We start from the raw sequence: 5,000 nt of genomic DNA on the forward strand, positions 1-5,000 counted from the left end.
CATCCCCACCAGGTATCAAATGAGCTACAGGAAATAGGTTTTCTTTTTATCCAACTTCACTCTGAAATGAGAAAATGAGCACCCTGACAAGGAAGCCCACAAACCAACAGGGATTCCAAGCCCAGATTTCATCATAATAAAGAATGTTTAATTGTTAGCTGAAGGTTCAGTCGGTGAGCGGGAACACCAAGGTTTTGATACAAAGGTAGCTCTCTGGCTCCTCACTGCCCAATTCTTGAATAGCCTCAGAAAAGTAGCCTGATAATTAGTAGTCACTGACTTTTAATGATCTGATCTCATTCTAATGGCACAACCCCAAAATCTCAGGCAAGACCAGCAATTCTCACCTCTCTGTCTTCTTTTAAGTATCGAAACAAGGGCTGACGAGATGGAAGCACTCCTGGAAGCCTGACAGTAAGTAATATTTTGCAATTAAAACATTTGCAAATATTTAATTGTCTAAAACAACAATGGCAAGATGGAGAAGACCCCTTATTTATACTTTCATATGTAAAGGAAATTTTGATCTAAGAACGTATTTCACCTCTGGGTTCATCATCCCTTGCTTCTATCATTTCTTTCCTCGTCTTTTTTTTTTTTTTTTTTTTTTTTGATCAGAGGCATGAAAGTGAGTAAGTGTGAATGCTTAGGTACCTGGGGTACGGAAAGGTGGTAATTAGCACAGCGGGATAACTGATGTGTAGATTGCAGCATGAACAAATGCTTTGACTTGTTTGTTCTTCTCACTCTTCCACATTCATTCTCTCTCTTCCTCTCACTCTCCCTCTCTGTCTCTTCGAAAACCCTGCCTAGCTAATGAACACCTTACCTGCTTAGTTAAGCTCATTACAGATACACATTTATCTAAAGGAAGCACCCTAGTCTCACAGAAGATGCTTAGGTGGTACCTTTTGCTCTCAGTTGCAAACCAAGAGTGCCTTTCCTCCCTCCAGAGCTTCCATTTCACAACCCCTAACCGAGACACAAAAATACCACCCAACCATACACAAAATGACAGAAATGCACCCCTCATTTTTTGGGGGAAAATGGTGAAGATGATTGAAAATTTTAGAAATAGAAATCAGAATCAGAGAAAATTCCTAAAGAACTTTACCTGAACAGCAAATGCACTGTCATTTCAGGCAGTATTCCTAGGACTTTCCACTTTGGGGAATCTCAGAATTATAATTACTAGAAGCTCTGCTGTGTCAATCGTTTCAGTCTCAGACAGTTATTAAATTGAACTCTTTAGAAATAAATTGAAAACGTATCCATACTTTGGCTTTTCAGTTGCATTTGTTGCATCAGCCTTTCAGAGGAGGTAAGACATGTGGGGATACTCTACCTGCAGTGCCGTCTCCCTTCTTCTCTCTCCCCCTTCCTTCCTTCCCTGAACTTAAGTGCTCAAATTCTAACCTTCATAAGGCAGTTAAACTCGGGAATCCCTAGTTCAGAGTTAGCCCGCCTACTTTAAAACATACCTAAACGCACTTGCACTGTGTGGGCAATAACATTTTCAGACATTCATATGATGCTTTCAGGAGAGTCCATGCACCATCTTCTACTTCCCCAAATAGGCCATATGTCAGTAGTCAAAGGATATTGAATCATCCTTTCCCCACTTTCTGTCCTTCCACATCCTTCCTTCCTCCCTTCTTTTCTCCCTCCCTTCCTTGCTTCCTCCCTCCATCCTTCCTTCCTTCCTTCATTCCTTCTTCCCCCTCCACATCCCCTCTGCTCCCCTTTCTCAGCCTAGTAAGTGAGCAATTAAGTCACTTAGTTAATATGGAAAAGATACACCTTTCATCTTCAGGACTCCATTTTCACAAAACATGTTACATGTATATATTATCTTCAGCAAGGTCCCGGCTCTTTAGACCAACTATCTATCCAGTGCCTGGTGCTCTTTACTATGGGTATTCCTAGATCCCAGGGTGTTTTTAATAGTCATTAATCAATCTACTCTCATTTTTTTTTCTTCTCTCAAAAACTTCCACATATGAATTTGATGACTCATGGGCACTGTACCAAAGACTAAGAATTGGCTGGACGCAGTGGCTCACACCTGTAATCCCAGCACTTTGGGAGGCTGAGGCAGGCGGATTACCTGAGGTCAGGAGTTCGAGACCAGCCTGGCCAACATGGTGAAACCCCATCTCTACCAAAAATTACAAAAATTAGCCGGGCATGGTGGCCTGCACCTGTAGTTCTAACTACTGGGGAGGCTGAGGTGGGAGAGTTGCTTGAACCCAAGAGGTGGAGGTTGCAGTGAGCTGAGATTGCGCCACGGCACTCCAGTCTGGGTGACAGAGTGAGACACTGTTTCAAAAAAAAAAAAAAAAAAAAAAAGAATTAAGTTTAATAACTGTAAATTTCAGTCAACTGATTTTAGAGTTTTTAAAAAGTTGGAGCACTTTAGTATATACCAGTAATCATATTTCTCTAAATGATATATTCTAAGTTCTTCAGACCCCAGTTCTGTTTTACATGCAAGATTTCTCTGGCTGCTAAGTACTTGGTCGGTAATAGCCTTTACTGTATAAATAAGAGGGTTCTGACTGCACTGGCTTCCTCTGCTTTATGCAGTGGTAGCAATGGAAAAATGACTGGGGTAATCAATAAGTTCATAAAAAAGTAGAGAAAATTTGCATAACTGGTTCTTATTAGCTTACCCATAAAATGTATTATGATATTTCTCATATGTCTAACATGCCTATATATGCTCTTCCTTCCATCACTAGATTTTGTTGAGGGCCTACAAATATGTTCTTTATTATTTATTATTATTCCTTACCACATCCCCCAGTTACTCCCATCTTGTCCATTCATCACAACTAGAGGAGAATTTTTGACTAGAAAAGAACATATTTTCTCACACCTCTAAATTCTCCCAACTTATCTTCAATTAAAGATAAATTAATGAGCCATAAAAACCGTACCATGGTACTGGACCACCTGAACATGCTGAGGCCATTTCCTCTTTGAAGCATGATGGTGCCTAACTCGTAGCCGAGTAAGGGACTGCAGCTTCGCATGCCCTTCTGACGGGCCCATCTGGCCTCTTTCAGGGCCCAACTTCAAATAGGAAGCGCAAAGAGAGGAAACAACTTTGCCTAGAAGCTGGGGCAGCTCAGCCATGTGAATGCTCCTGCCTGGTAGACATTTTATATTTCTGTAGGTTCTGGGATCAGGATGCTTCAATTTGAATCCAGCTGACTAACTTCCTAACTTGTGACTTTTGGTAAGTTATCTAACCTGCCTCCATGTCCTCCTTTATTAAGTGGAGGACAAGAGTATCCATCCACTGGGTCAGTGGGTGGTTGTGAAGTTTACATGTAAAGCACCTAGAGACCAGCTCCCAGAAAGTGCTTAGTAATAAATGCTAGGTATTATTATAAATTATTAGCCAAGTCTAGGGACAGTTTTTCGGTGACAGTGAGTTCTGTATCATTCTTTCACATGCTAATTTTGTGACAATCCTATGGTGACTTACAGTGGTCATGTTGAGCTGGTAAGATTTTATTTTTACTCCGTTTCTAAGTTGGATAAAGGGCAATAGAGGGCACTGAAAGGTCATGATATTTAAGCATGAAATATATAATTTAGGAGTTTGGGGGCACCTGCTGTGGAAAGGGGGCATCCCAGACACTAAACTAGGTTCCGCGCTGCCACCCTATGAGGTAGGCAGCAGGATGCCATTTTACAGAAGAAAATGCTAAGCGTTCAAGATGATAAAGGACTTACTGAAAGTTCACGCAGCTAAGTGGTGAAATTGAGTTTTCCACTTTTCATCTGTCTCACCTCAAAATGCAACATCTCTCTGAATGCTGCATCACACTTTTCAAACTGTGCATGCAAGGTACATGCTAAAAAGGGCCTTTATGGTTTTTGACATTTACGTTGCACACATTCAGAAGAGATAAAAATAGACTCCATGCTGCTGATATAATTACTAGAGGCTATAAAAGCCATGCAGAATCTGGAGAGGGGGCGTGGGAATAGTCGAGGAAAGAACATAAACAAGGGAGCAGTGACACAAACTAGGATTTCATGCCATCCTTAATTCCTTCACAGAGCTCCACACAGTCCTACAGCGTTCCACCATGTAAAATCAGGCCTTCATTTTGAACTTGGAAATCTCCCCACTTGCAGGCAGTGGCAATGCCAGCAAGCCACAGGTGGGCACCACATGAGCAGGTGAGAAATGCCACTAGTAAGGGGAGGTTGAGGATCTGGTGCCTCTAAAAGAGCACATCAATCCTAATTATCCTGCGTGGGTGCACCACTTATGTCGTACTTAGGTACTTATTTTTTTTGTCAGGCAGTTTAAGAGAGTTTTAGGCAAATGAACGTCCATGCCTTGGAAATTCCTGAGAAGACGTGAAGCAGCCTCAGAAAGAGAAACTGGCTGAGCTTTCAGCCTGCACGCACTGGGGTAAGGAAGCCACACTACACTGAGCTGGCATAACTGCCCTTGGCCTGGCCGGCAGCATCTCGTCCTGCAAACTGAGAGAAACCTGAGAATGAACTTCTACGCTGCACCTCAGAAGGGAGTAGGCGGGAGAGGAAGCCGGGTTGGGAAGTCAGAGTGGAATCTGAACACAGAAGACAGGGAGAGCTATTCAGGAAAATGTGCTTTGTTATTTCCTTCTGGCACCTTGCTCATTACCATTCTAATTTTTAAAATGCAAACTGAAACCCATACTAACTTTAACACCCTAAATGACAAACTAAAAGCAACACAGCTCCCCCTTCCACTCCAGTAACACCCCTCATCCCTAAAAAACAACAATGCTAATAAAACCCATGAACACGTATAACAAGTACAACTTTAAAATCCAAATCCTTGCTTTTCTTGGCTTTTAGGTTGAAAGGTAGTGGAAAGTGGCTGAGTAAGACCCCGTTAGATTCAGTGCAAGGTGAAGACTGTTCTTGAAACTTTGTATCTTCCCTTCTTGATTAGAATGAAGGTAGATGCCTTGACTCAGAGTTGGTGGCTG

At 42.0% G+C, this 5,000-nt stretch overlaps 1 protein-coding gene and 1 long non-coding RNA gene across 7 annotated transcripts in view; one reads left to right on the forward strand and one right to left on the reverse strand.

Moving 5' to 3' along the window:
- Positions 1-5,000, reverse strand: part of ZEB2 (zinc finger E-box binding homeobox 2) — a 132,110-nt gene that overhangs the window by 56,436 nt on the left and 70,674 nt on the right.
- LOC129057982 (uncharacterized) overlaps positions 176-5,000 on the forward strand; it is a 12,761-nt gene continuing 7,936 nt past the window's right edge. The window contains exons 1-5 of one of the 2 annotated variants that reach the window (XR_008522768.2): positions 176-414; positions 3,179-3,241; positions 4,075-4,197; positions 4,322-4,435; positions 4,964-5,000. The exon at positions 4,964-5,000 is cut by the window's right edge and continues 107 nt beyond it. This is a non-coding gene — a long non-coding RNA (uncharacterized LOC129057982). The remainder of the gene's footprint in view (positions 415-3,178; positions 3,242-4,074; positions 4,198-4,321; positions 4,436-4,963) is intronic. The other variant, XR_008522767.2, reaches the window with a different exon arrangement.

The sequence above is a fragment of the Pongo abelii genome, chromosome 11 (genome assembly GCF_028885655.2).
Source record: "Pongo abelii isolate AG06213 chromosome 11, NHGRI_mPonAbe1-v2.0_pri, whole genome shotgun sequence".
NCBI lineage: Eukaryota > Metazoa > Chordata > Mammalia > Primates > Hominidae > Pongo > Pongo abelii.